General features: G+C 37.3%; 1 long non-coding RNA gene across 1 annotated transcript in view; it reads left to right on the forward strand.

Annotated features, from left to right (window-relative positions):
* Positions 1-13,450, forward strand: part of LOC144958845 (uncharacterized) — a 155,131-nt gene that overhangs the window by 25,438 nt on the left and 116,243 nt on the right. The window lies entirely within an intron of this gene.

The following is a 13,450-nucleotide window of genomic DNA, read 5'->3' on the forward strand; positions in this document are numbered from 1 at the left end:
AAAAATACGAGAAACAAAACACCCTCCCAATTGATCAAGTCTTCTTCCACTGGGGATCGAACCTCAGACCTCCTGATTATCGGTCATACGTGCTACCGTTACACCACAGATTTTCCCGATTGTTGGGATAATTTTAATACCCACGAGAGTGAGCCAAAAAGTAATGGGACTGCTTATTACTTTAAAACAAATTGAATCAGTACCGTGCAGTATACCTCAAATTAAAGCTAGGCATTAGCCGAGAACAAAGTTTCCGTCGCTCTCAATAGCCATAGTCCACTTTTTTGTCAGGTCATGTATTCCGTCCTCGTAAAACTAGATTGACTGAGCTATGAGCCAATTTTTCACTACTATCTTGGCTTCTTCATCATCTTCAAAGTGATATCCCCACATTTAGTAGGGGGAATTAGGCTAAAACCGTGCAAATTCGGGTTGAAAGCATGAAAATTTGCATACAGGTTGCTAAGACCCATGTAAAAAAACATCTGATATAGAACCACTCTGGCAATCAATCATAACGTATCGGTTTAAGGCCTTAGATTATACCTATTACAGCTATATTTAACAAGGGAAATAACTGCGTAAAAATATATATTTTCTTCATATTCATTGTATTGGGGGAAATTAGGCTAAAAGCGTGCACATTGGGGTTGAAATCCTGAAAATTGGCATATAGGTAGCTATGACCCGTATAAATAACACCTGATATAGAACCACTCTGGCAATTTATCATAACAGTGCGTTTTTAGCACTTTTATTTTTTCCTATATTATAGCATTACTTATCTAAATACACCGGTAACCATTTACGGTAGCTAACTGATGGTTATTTCGTGTTGTAACTAGTAGATAAAAGCGGGAGAGGTGGGAGAGGGAGTGAGCGGGAGATACGGAGAGAGAGAGAGAGAGAGATACTAGAGAGAGACGAGAGAGAGAGAGAGAGAGAGAGAGAGGATTTTACTCCTTACATACTAACCTAACTAGTAGATAAATATGGAGAGAGGAGAGGGAGTGAGCGGGAAGAGAGAGGAGAGAGAGAGAGAGAGGAGAGAGAGAGAGAGAGAGAGAATTTTATTCATTACTGTACTGACCTAACACCCCCCCCCCCCCCACACACACACACAAACACACCGCATCTACACAAGTCCGTGCAAGGCAAACCGGACCTTAAACACTTGCATCGGGTGCCGATACATTCTCTCTTGCATGAACATTTGATGAGTTTTTGGGACACTTTTGACAATTCTGGAAATAAGCTCCACAGTGGTTCATGTCGATCGTCACATTTTCATTTGTTGCAGGGTTCTCTTCTATAAAAGAGATAATGTTAGCAAAAGCTCGACTTCTTTCAAGAACTGTGACATCATGATTATCAAATGCAGTGACATCTTTTCAAGCTTGTTTTGTTTAAGTATCGTGCATGACAAATGTTATGGTATAGGGCGGTAGTGTGCCTCCTGAGCGACTAAATCTCCTCCGGCAATAAATGACAACATATCAGAATCTTTTATAGATAACGCTATTTCACGAATATTTTTCTATATCTGTTGTCATTACAGAATGGAGTACTCCCGATTCCATGTTTTTACAAAAAAGCACGTTTGTTTATTATAGCCAATCTCTAATTTTGAACGTTGTCTCGTTATTCTCGTGGGTTGCAAAATATATTCATTCGGTGACTCCTCCAAGACAAATGTCGAAGTTTGGAATTCTTGTAGGGCAATTCTTTTAGATTTCTTTAATTCTAATCGCTTAATTTTGTTGGCATTAAATTTTACACGACAATACTTATGATCCAACTTGTTTTCATCACAAACCAAAGAATTGAATTGTGTTAAATCTTCAATAAGAGTTTCATAGCCTTGCCCTTTGTCATACCTCCTCGACTTAGAGGGACATTATAAACGGTCTGGGTTATCTTGTTGGCATATCAAACACCTGTCCCAGTCTCTGGGAGCAGTTCTTTTTGCTATTGTTTGTGTATCTGAAATCATGCAAACGCATTCCTTTATTAGGCATATGCAATATTCTTTCACAACTCTCTCTCTCTCTCTCTCTCTCTCTCTCTCTCTCTCTCTCTCTCTCTCTCTCTCTCTCTCTCTCTCTCTCTCTCTCGTTCTTTCTGTTAAAGACCCATCATCAGCAGGCAAAATGTCTGCAGTGCCTTACATAATGACACAACAGTACAAATAGAACATTCTCCCATTGTCCCTTTGCGGTAAATAACGTAAAGTAAATAACTTGCTACAATATAGCATCAAAGTGGTTGATGATGATGATGATAATGATGATAATTATAGCAATGTAAGTGGTATGCTGACTCTTTACTGTCATCAAGTTTGACCGAAATAGGTTTTAACTCACGTAAATTGATTATAGCAGTGTTTTTGGAAAGAAAAGAAAACAGGAGGAGGGGAGAATAAGCACTGTCCTTTGTCAACACCGGTTATCGGCATTTATTGAGCTGTTTTCTGCTAGTCTGTTTTCTCTACCCCTCTGCTCGTCTTCCCGTCTGCCCGTCCGTTTTAGAGCAATTGATTATACTTATTAAATCAGATACAGAAAAAATCTCATGTTATAGAATATTGCTCGCTAGACGTCCTTTAAAACAAGTGAAATTGAATAAAATTTACGATTAAATAATTTGTATGGTTCGTGAATCGAAAGTAAAGGGAAAGTAAAACATCCGCGTCGACGCTAAAAATAGTCACCAATGGGAATCCAAAGGATGACGTAAAACAACCTTTGGTCGGCTTGCCTCGAATGTTTACACAATAAAAATGAAAGAAATTATTGTTGTCCATTTCAAAATTTTCTAATCTTAAAAACCTTGTATCTCAACTAATACTAATCTCTCAGAGTGGTTCTATATCATAAATTATAGGGTTTTTCATATTCTACAACATATGTAATTTCCATGCTTTCAACCCTGTTTGCACATTTCAAGGTTTTTTTGGACCTAATTCCCCCTACTAATTGCCTCCTTCAGTGGACCGAACGTGTCCCTGGTGAATCAATGAGGGTGAGACAGCGTTGTCCATGAAATGATGCAATTACCTCCGTTTTCCTGGCACTTGTGTGTGGAAGGGCAATAATTTTCATGAAGAAACAGTACTCGTTCCATCTCCAAAGCCGATCTAACTCGACGAATTCTTGCTTTCAACTGCTTCAGTGTCTATTTATACCATTGACAGTGTGGTAGGAAATCTACGATGATTTACACCTCAAATGTCCCTAATCACTGTTGGCATAATTTCCCAGCTGATCTCTTAGCTTTGAAGTTTTTGGTATTTGGGGAAGAGGGGTGTCGCCATTCCAATGATTGTCTCTTCGACTCGGGGCTCAACCCACTTAAAACACTTTTTCTACAAAATGCCGGAGTTTCATAGACTTTACCAATACGTTTAAAAAAGTTACTCGAATTTTCTTCTTCGAAAACAAGAATTTCAATGACAGCTTCCTGTCGCTGACGGACATCCATATGGCAGCCATTTTGAACTGTGATAACCTTGTCAAAATTTGATAGAATTAAAATTTTTAACTTTTGGTTTAAAGAGTACATGTGGAAGTTCAATTGAGCCAAATATGACGTCACATGAAAACGAAATGAACCTAGTAGATTTGTCCCATTACATTTTGACACACCCTCGTATATTCTTCAAAGGGTAAGCGTTTTACGCTGCGAACCCTCGCTTGCATCACACAACATAATATTGAACAGAAAAGGGCGAAGACGAAGACATTAGAGGCGATCCATTTTTATTTTTGAAAATATCAAATTGAGAAATTTTCCTGCTTCCTAATTTCTTAATTTTATTTTTATATAACTATTCTCCATTTTTGTTTACCTGTGCGGTTTTATGGTTTTGTGGTATCTAAAACACTCGCCTTCCAATTTCGAGTCCATCAATGCTGAGTCTATGGACAATGGTTTTTAACTCAGTGTTTCAACGTTCTCAAGTGTAAAATGAATACCTGGTCGGTAGTAGCGTTGTCTGAGAGAAAAAAAAATATGGTAATATCGCCATACATGCGTCATGTTATGGTGTGATGTTTGACCTCCTATGATGAGTGATGACGTCACTTTTGCCCTGTCTTTTATCCTCGTATGTTTTCCCTTTCCATGTTGATCTCTGTCTTTGTTCTGAATTGAGATTACTCGGGTTTTTTCCTGGTCTTGGCGGGGATTCTTAGCGGAGAGGAAGCAGTAAAATATATTCGGTAGTTCCTTCTTTATCTTATTACTTGTAAATCATCTTTTATAGTATGCTATTATAATTTTTAGTGTTTAATATTATTGCACGTTGCAAGTATTTGAATGTATCCTTTATAGTCGGACCCTTTGCTTCCTAGGTGGGAATTTTAGCTACTGTCAAAAGAGGCAAATAGGTGGATCATCTTAATTTCAGATTTTGTTACTCTCCCCCTACAATCTTCCTTTTTTTCTACGCTGAAATGATCTTAAATTGTCTCAAGCGCTGTAAACCTTTTAAAAACATAACAACAAAAAATAAATATTCCCCTTTTTACTGACCCTTATATGACCCAAGGGTGTTGCAAGTGCCAAGCAAACGTGTGCCCTTGTTATATTATTTGAGACCATTTGGTTTCCCTTGAGCCTGTATGGAGTCATCCTGAGGGAAAGAAAAAGTCAAATGGATATATTTTTTGTGAGAAATAGTTTTTTCCTTGTAAAACATTCCTCAATTCTATATTTTGTCATTGATAAGTTGTTTAATATTTATAAATAACCATTTGAAGAATGTATCCCTTTTGACCCAAATGTGATGCGGTTTTAGCGTGAGAATTCCATACGGTTTTGATAGCTTCCGCGCTTCTTACGCAATAAGCACAACTTTGCTGTTCATATAACTGCACTGTTCATACACTGAGGTAACATTATATTTGCTGTAACTATTCTTGACTTAGATAAAATAGTTTTGAAACAACACCAGAAATATATCCGAGAACAACCACGATGTGGTTCTGTGCAATGTAAACATCTAAATCGAACTTCAATCAAAACCATCCCATTTTGTACTTCAATATAAGAAGAGAGATACAAATGCAGAGAGATACAAATGCAGTGACGAGACAGCAACAATTTCCAAAGTTTTGACAAAAGATTTGTACCTGCCTGCACCAAAACACGACCCGTATACAAATTGGTTAACTACGTATTTAAATATAATCACAGAGGCTTTAATTTACCCATGCAACTTGGATAACAACACGTATTTAACTAGAATCACAGAGGCTTTAACTAAAACATCCCAATGAAGTCGATCAATCTGAAAAACCAAGGGCCTGCTAAGTCATAAACAAAGATGCTATAACGCCGCCAAGCGATATAACAATGAAAAAGATTGGCAAAATTACCGTGAAATTCGTAGTTCCATCCACAAAGAGATGGTGTAAGAACACAATAAATGCATACGTGGATATCAATAACTTTTGTGGCGGAACTCAGCAGGTTGTCGTACTGCATTGTCGGGAGTAGCCTATCACAAGACACTGCATTGGGTACTTTTTTGTCTTTTCTAAATGACCTACGAAAATGTGTATCCTAAGAAATCCGTCTAAAATAGCTGCTTAGAGAAATAATAGATAATGAGAAATGAGCCATAATATGCCTCCAGGACGACCTCGACATGCTTGTAAAATGGACAGAAAGATGGCACCTTACATTTTATCCCCTAACTGTAACGCATTACAAAGCAATAGAACACTGATTCACTTTTTGACCTTTATAAATGACTAGGAAAAGGTGTATCCTAAGAAATCCTTTAAAATGTGAGTTAAATAAAGAGGGCAAAAGGGATTCATATAAAAGATACAACACAAACAACGTCTCGGCCTTTAGCCTTCTACGGGTAAACGTAGATAATAACGGGAAAAAAAAGATTTTATTTTTATTAAAGAAAAGAAGCTGTATTATTATTACACTTTAGCTACACCGTAATGAATGCGACTTCAGCGAGTCAATATAGCGCCCGCTACCTCGGAGTCCCACATAAAAAACAGTTTGAAATGGGAGAACTATGTTTAGGAACGATAAGAAATAGAACACGCGGATTCTTACACCAAAACCTAAGTCAGTACTCTCAAAAAGTAAAGTCTCAAGCTTACAGTGCCCTAATAATATGTCCAACTTTGGAATATGCTAGTTTAGTTTCGGATCAGGATACACAAAACATAGACGTCTATAAATTATTTTAAAAATCAAACTGGTGCAATAATGCGATTCGTCACAAACTTCAAATTCACGTAAAAGATTGACGGACACGTGCCCTCAGCAAGCCCCAGTTACCGACATTAGAACATCGACATAAAAATTCGAGGGTCACAATACTTTACAAAACAACAGCGACAACACACCGCTGTGTTCCCGAAAACCAAGATCAAACAGACAGACAATAAGAAACTTCCACACGAATAATAATAATAATAATAATAATAATAATAATAATAATAATAATAATAATAATAATAATAATAATAATAATAATAATAATATAGACTATTATAGAGCGCACGATAACCTCAACCATGAGGCTCTTGGCGCTTTACATCAACACAAAACAATGTCAAAGAAAGTACATGGCATCAAAAAAAGAAATGTTTTCAAGAATTTCTTGAACACAGACAATGATTTGGACTCCCGGATGCTCTGTTAACTGGTGAACGTCTTATAAAAAGTGGAGATAAAATGAACATCCTGCCTTTGGATAAAAAATTAAATGTTGAAAAAAAATTGATAATAAAAATAATAATTTATTGAAACTTAATGGCATACACAAGTACACACTCACACAGAGAAACACACATACAACAGACAGCACACATAAACACATTCTGGAGGTCGGCATTGATAATCATTGACATCAATAAATTCTGCTTTCATTTAATTGACAGCAAAATGCCATCCCAAACAACACATTGATGATAATAGGATGAAGCTGGTTAGAATGTCAAGAGGTTCATCTACACAAATGTCATTCATTATTTTTTCTCAATCTGCTATAGCAAAGTGATATTCATATTACTTCAAAAGGACTGTACCACGGTGAGCAAATACAGTGAAACCTTGTGAAGTGGAACAAATATTTTCTTATATTATTTTAGAATTCACAGCATTCAGTGCCTACAACACTTTGATCACATGTGCCTGAAAAAGAAGGAAGACAGAGGGTACTAGTAAGGGATATCAGCAACAACCCATCCCTTGCCAGCCAAAGTCAGCATTTAGATTGGATCTTCACCATAAATAGAAGAGACAGACTGTTTCTAATTAAAAAACAAAAAACAAAGACAGAACCAAGTCGCCTCACTCCAGGACTAAAACAGAAAGCCACACAGATGGGAGTAGGGAGGGGATAGAGGACAGCCTCCAATTATGATATAGGGTTGTATGGCACTTACTACACGTTTAGGTAATTTCGGCCTCAGGGAATTAAATAAAATATAGAATGGTTTATAAGTTTAGTACCTCATGGGCCATCAAAGTCAAAGAGACATAGTGACAGAGGAGCTCGTCAAGGAACAGAGGTAAATTTTAGAAACAAGCTATCAATGTGACCTCCTGATGCGTTTAGTTGTTTTAACGCCCATTTAGAAGGAAGATGTTAAGATCGTCAGAGGATAGATCTAGAGTTTAGATTTGTTTTAATGCTTTTTTGGATTTTACAGCGCTAATGACACTTTTAGGTTATTTTATCGTTTTTAAAAATGAAGAAAATGGGATAGTAAAAAAAATGTAATGTTACAATTAAATACACAATAACAAAAGTAAGACATAGGGAAGTGGTTCAAACAGGGAACAAATGTATTTTCTACGAGCACAATATCAGTGTACTTAGTTCGAGATCACCTAAAAGTCTCATCCAGTGACAAGCACAAGATCACACTTGGAGGAACACATTCAAATGTGTACAAATCACATTCAAAGCAATGTATACGGCTGGTACACCGTAGATGATTTACAATAAAAAATAAATTTCCCAAAAATATAACTATACATTTGACCGTTTCCCTTTTAGCCAAGAACTCCTGTCAGTGCCACGACTAAACTAAGCAGTCCCATTCCAATTCAAAGACAGAAAGCAAGTTGGAAATAGATATAGGGGGATATATGACAACAGGTGACCTCCATACCCATTAGAGAAGACAAAAGACCCCATTCAGACAAACAAGTTGCGTCCAAATGAACAATTCCAAATAGAGAATAGAAAAAGATTGGATACAAAGAGCAATCTATCATTGTTACGGGTGAGATCATTGGAATGTCCCAACCAGACACTAGTACAGGGCCCGTTTTTATGAACGAGGACTAGATTTAGCAATTTACTAGTCAAGTAAATGATTAGCTAGTCTTAAGCCCAAGCCTTCCATTTCGGAGTCTCGTTCACTCTCGACTCACGAACCGATAGATTCAGTTTTGTTTTTGTTTTTTTACTCTCAAAAATGTGTGCTTTCGACGATCTGCACTTATCTTATAGTTTTTTAAAAGCCATTGTCAATGGCAACATGCCACTTTTTGCCTTTGTCATTTGTAACCGACGTATTTTCCTTCCCGAATCGAAGCGCACTCAATCTAAAAATAGCTGCTATCTTGTTGACGCTATGACGTCTCCTAGTAACTATTTTAGACTAAAGCAGAAGTCTTGCCTCAGCAAATAACTAAAACTTTGCCAAACCTAGTCCGAAACTGTCGTGATTTTAGTCTCGGACTTGCTTAGTCAACTTACATGAATACTGATGTTTTCAAGTCATTGACTAAAGCCAGAGATAGTCTGAGACTAGGCGCTGGTCTGCGTTCATGAAAACGGCCCCAGGGGTCACCGCCTCGAGATATACACTCAAATGATTACAAAATTCATATCACTGGATGAAACGTGGTGACATTTATAGGGTAAGTCATATATTATAATGGAAAAATTATCTCAGAAAAAAAAGAAATCCTACATGTAATTTGTTTCCCTCTTGGGTGAGCACCAAACGAGGTTAGGACAAAAGCAATAAATTTCAACGACAAAAACAAAAATCAACATGAGAAGAAAGAGACATTGCATAAATAAAAAGACAGTGAGACTCCTGTTCATAAAAAGGAAAAAAAGAGAAATATGATTCCATTGTTTATGTGTACTGATTTCCTTTTTTTCCCTACTAAAGTACACATTGTCCGCATGGTGGCCAGGAAAACAATCTCTGAAATGGGAAAAAAATATTGATATTATCAATTTCATCTAAGAAGACGGTCCCAATAGCTCAGATAGTAAAGCACTCCCTTCACATGCAAAGAGACCGAGGTCGATCTTGGCTGAAGTCGAGATTTTTATTCTGACCCACCTATCCATCCTGCAGTAATTGGTTAGCTGGGTCTGTTAGATCTGGCGGAAAGTACTTTGCGCTAGCCTTTTTTTTTAAGTTGAGCTTTTATATAGCGCAAAATCCACTAAACGTGCTCAAAGTGCTTTACAAAAGGGTCCCGGACCAACTGCAACACGTAACATAAAGAACGAGACATGACGCCTGTTGGGCCATAATACATTTTTTTCCGACAGAGACAACGCTGTTAACGACCAGGTACTCAATTTACACCTGAGTACGGTGAGAGAATGTGAGTAAAGAGTATTTTCCAAGGACTGGAACCCAGTATCTTCCGATTCGAAAGCGAGTGTCATACTCTATAGGTCTAATGGGTCTGAAAGACTACTTTCATCATTCAATAACAAAGACAGAGTGACATGAAAGCCACCCATCCTACCAGTACTATATAGTGAGACATAATGAGTTTATCAAGAAATAGAAGCTGAACAAAATTTGGTGACCTAATACAAGAACAAATTAGGCTATGTACATGTTAATGTATAGTTTATACTAGTGAGTTCATTAAAATCGGAGATGTTCAATAGGCGTCAAGACTTTTTAGTCCAGCTCAGTGTTTTAAGTGCGGTAGGTGAACTTCGCATCAGAGAGTTTTATATCCTGAGCTAACTTATCATGTTCTAACAGGAGGGTCAGATTTTGTCAGGTTTGGTCTGACACTGGTTAAAACTATACTATAACAACAAGAAATGAAGTTAGTAGGAAAGTGTCATAAGACAATAGAGAATTAAAAATTTGCGGCGGCGATGGTGGCTCGAACCCACGACCTTACTGGTATGGCAACTCTGCCTGGCTGGGGAGAGCGTGACTCTACCGTATGAGCTATCCACGATCCCAAAAAATATCGCTTCTAATCCTAGTCTTATGAGAGCCTTCTCTTCCTGACTTCTTGAGGTCACGGGTTCAACACACACAAACACCGCGAAGTTAGTTGGCCAACATTTAAGCTTAATAGCCAATATTCTCAACACAAACATGTAACATAGAAACGATTGAGACATTGAGTATGTTCCGGTATTTGAGATGAATTTTTAATTCAGAAACGTGAGCGGAGCAGGCACTTATGTTGAAAACAACAAGAAATTAAGTGAGTAGGAAAGTGCCAGAAGACAACAGAGAATGACTTTTTTAACGTAGATTCTGGCGTCAGAGATGAATACCTCTCTTCTTCTACTTTCTGCAAAATATAAAAAATTCGAAAGAAAACTATTTTAATTGAAAAACAGATAACATTGGTATTATAAACAAATTCAATGTCAACATCGTACTTTCTTACCCGAGTACACGACATACTCGTATATATATATATATATATATATATATATATATATATATATATATATATATATATATATATATATATATATATATATATATATATAATATATATATATATATGCATATATATATGCAAAAATTAAAATTGAGACGTTGTTTACCCCTGACTTGAACATGTCCGGGGCATTACATGTAACTCACAGTGTCAAACGATATCGGGATTATTTAGGTGTTGGAAATTGAATTTGTCGCTACAAATATGAATCCTGGGGTTAATTTCTATTCGCTACAACGGAGAATAAATACCATTTCCTACATTTCAAAGTTGAAGGTCGTATTTCTTATCATGTTAATCCTAAGCTCGCTTTTCAGCGTCCCATTCATCCTGACATAATAAGATTTTGAGACTGAGTCACATAAATTATCAAGCAAAACTAGCAATGGACAAAGCAATAATTGAACTTGACAATAGGAGGAAAATTGAAGCAAATAATTTGATAACTTCACTCAAGTTAAGATAAAAAGTGATGTGTGCACAAAAAATAAGTGAAATCGATAAACAGCTATAACCAGTAATAATCCTTATAATCAATTTTTATATAAAGAAAGGTTCCATCAAGGAATTTACCCAATGGAAACCATACGGTGCTCTTATTGGCGAGCCAACCAGCGGCCTCGATGAGAAAACCATCCGCCATTAAGACTTGGGCTGGGAATTGCGCTACTATAGTAAACAAGCGCTGATCGGCCGTTAATGAAACCTAAGAAAATAACTTCCTGCTCGCTCGTTTAACTCAAAATTATTCAAAACGATGTCTCTAAAATATATAAATGTGACTTCTTAAGGTTTTCTTCACGGTCAAAACCACACAACATTCTATTAATGATTACGTCCTAGGCAAAAAGGAATATTGACAGGTCGAGCGCGAGTTGAACTCGTCAGACGACAAACATCAATGCGAAGTGTAGAGAGAGTCAAGCTCTTGTTTGTCTTGTCCTGTTCGGATAAATAGTATAGTCTCGTGTGTGAGTGGTTGTGTGTCATAGTCATGTTTTTAAATTGTTTCTGTTGTTTATGTGTGTAGTGATGACTCTCTCACACTCACTGCATCATCATAGCAAAGAGACCCAACTTTAAATTTGGCTCACAGGAATTTCAGACACCACTCGTAGGAATTTCAATGACGAAAGAGGAATTCTCGCACACAAGAAAAGGAAATTGGGATGATATTTGACATACATATTGTATAGTATCTAGTTCTTAATAGATAACTGACTAGAATTATATTATGATATATAAACATAGTGCCAAATACAATTCCGAAGTTTCCTTATTTCAAATGAAATAAAGCTCCAAAACCTAATGGTAGTGATTGTAGTACTGGTGGTAGTGAGGATGATGTGGTGTTGGTGATTGTAGTAGTAGTTGTATTGATGATGATGTGGTGGTGGTGGTGGTGGTGGTAGTTGTAGTAGTAGTGATAGTGATGATGATGTGGTGGTGGTGATGGTGATGATTGTAGTTGTAGTAGTAGTGGTAGTGATGATGATGTGGTGGTGGTGGTTGTAGTTGTAGTAGTAGTGATAGTGATGATGATGTGGTGGTGGTTGTAGTAGTAGTGGTAGTGATGATGATGTGGTGGTGGTGGTTGTAGTAGTAGTTGTATTGGTGATAATATGGTGGTGGTGGTTGCAGTAGTAGTGATAGTGATGACGATGTGGTTGTGGTGGTTGTAGTAGTAGTGGTAATGATGATGATGTGCTGCTGGTGGTGTAGTAGTAGTGGTAGCGATGATATTGTGGCGGTGGTTGTAGTAGCAGAGGTAGTGATGATGATGTGGTGGTGGTTGTAATTGCAGTAGTAGTGATAGTGATGATGATGTAGTGGTGGTCGTGCGTAGTGGTAGTGGTGGTGGTGTTTATAGTAGTAGTGGTAATGATGATGATTTGGTGGTGGTTGTAGTAGTAGTGGTAGCGATGACGATGTGGTTGTGGTGGTTGTAGTAGTAGTGGTAATGATAATGATATGGTGGTGGTGGTTGCAGTAGTAGTGGTAGTGATGACATTGTGGTTGTGGTGGTTGTAGTAGTAGTGGTAGTGATGATAATGTGCTGGTGGTGGTGTAGTAGTAGTGGTAGTGATAATGATGTGGTGCTGGTGGTTGTAGTAGTAGTGGTAGTGATGATATTGTGGTGGTGGTTGTAGTAGTAAAGGTAGCGATGATGATGTGGTGGTGGTTGTTGCAGTTGTAGTGGTCGTGATGATGATGTGGTGGTGGTGGTTGTAATAGTGGTGGTAGTGATAGTGTAGTAGTAGTAGTAGTAGTAGTAGTAGTAGTAGTAGTAGTAGTAGTAGTAGTAGTAGTAGTAGTAGTAGTAGTAGTAGTAGTAGTGATGATGATGGAGTGGTGGTGGTTGTAGTAGTGATGGTATTGTGGTAGTGATAATGATGGAGTGGTGGTGGTTGTAGTAGTTGTGGTAGTGATGAAGTGGTAATGGTGGTTGTAGTAGTAGTGACAGTGATGATGTGGTGGTTGGAAAACACATTATAGATTATTATAATACATGATTACACACATTCTCTAACTTCATTTTTTGACAGATTTATTGTGGCATAAATATACGCAACAATTCTGAACCAGTTTATTGTGGATTTTGATATTGTTTGTTGTTTTTTCTTGTGTCGTTATGTTGACATAGAGACCGAATAAATTGTAATGCTTACATTCCCAGCCCATGATAAAATGGCGCTGAATGCTTTCATTGGTGGACACTTTTTAGGCTCCG

Source organism: Berghia stephanieae, chromosome 1 (assembly GCF_034508935.2).
Source record: "Berghia stephanieae isolate SIO BIC M18660-M18661 chromosome 1, UCSD_Bste_1.3, whole genome shotgun sequence".
Lineage (NCBI taxonomy): Eukaryota > Metazoa > Mollusca > Gastropoda > Nudibranchia > Aeolidiidae > Berghia > Berghia stephanieae.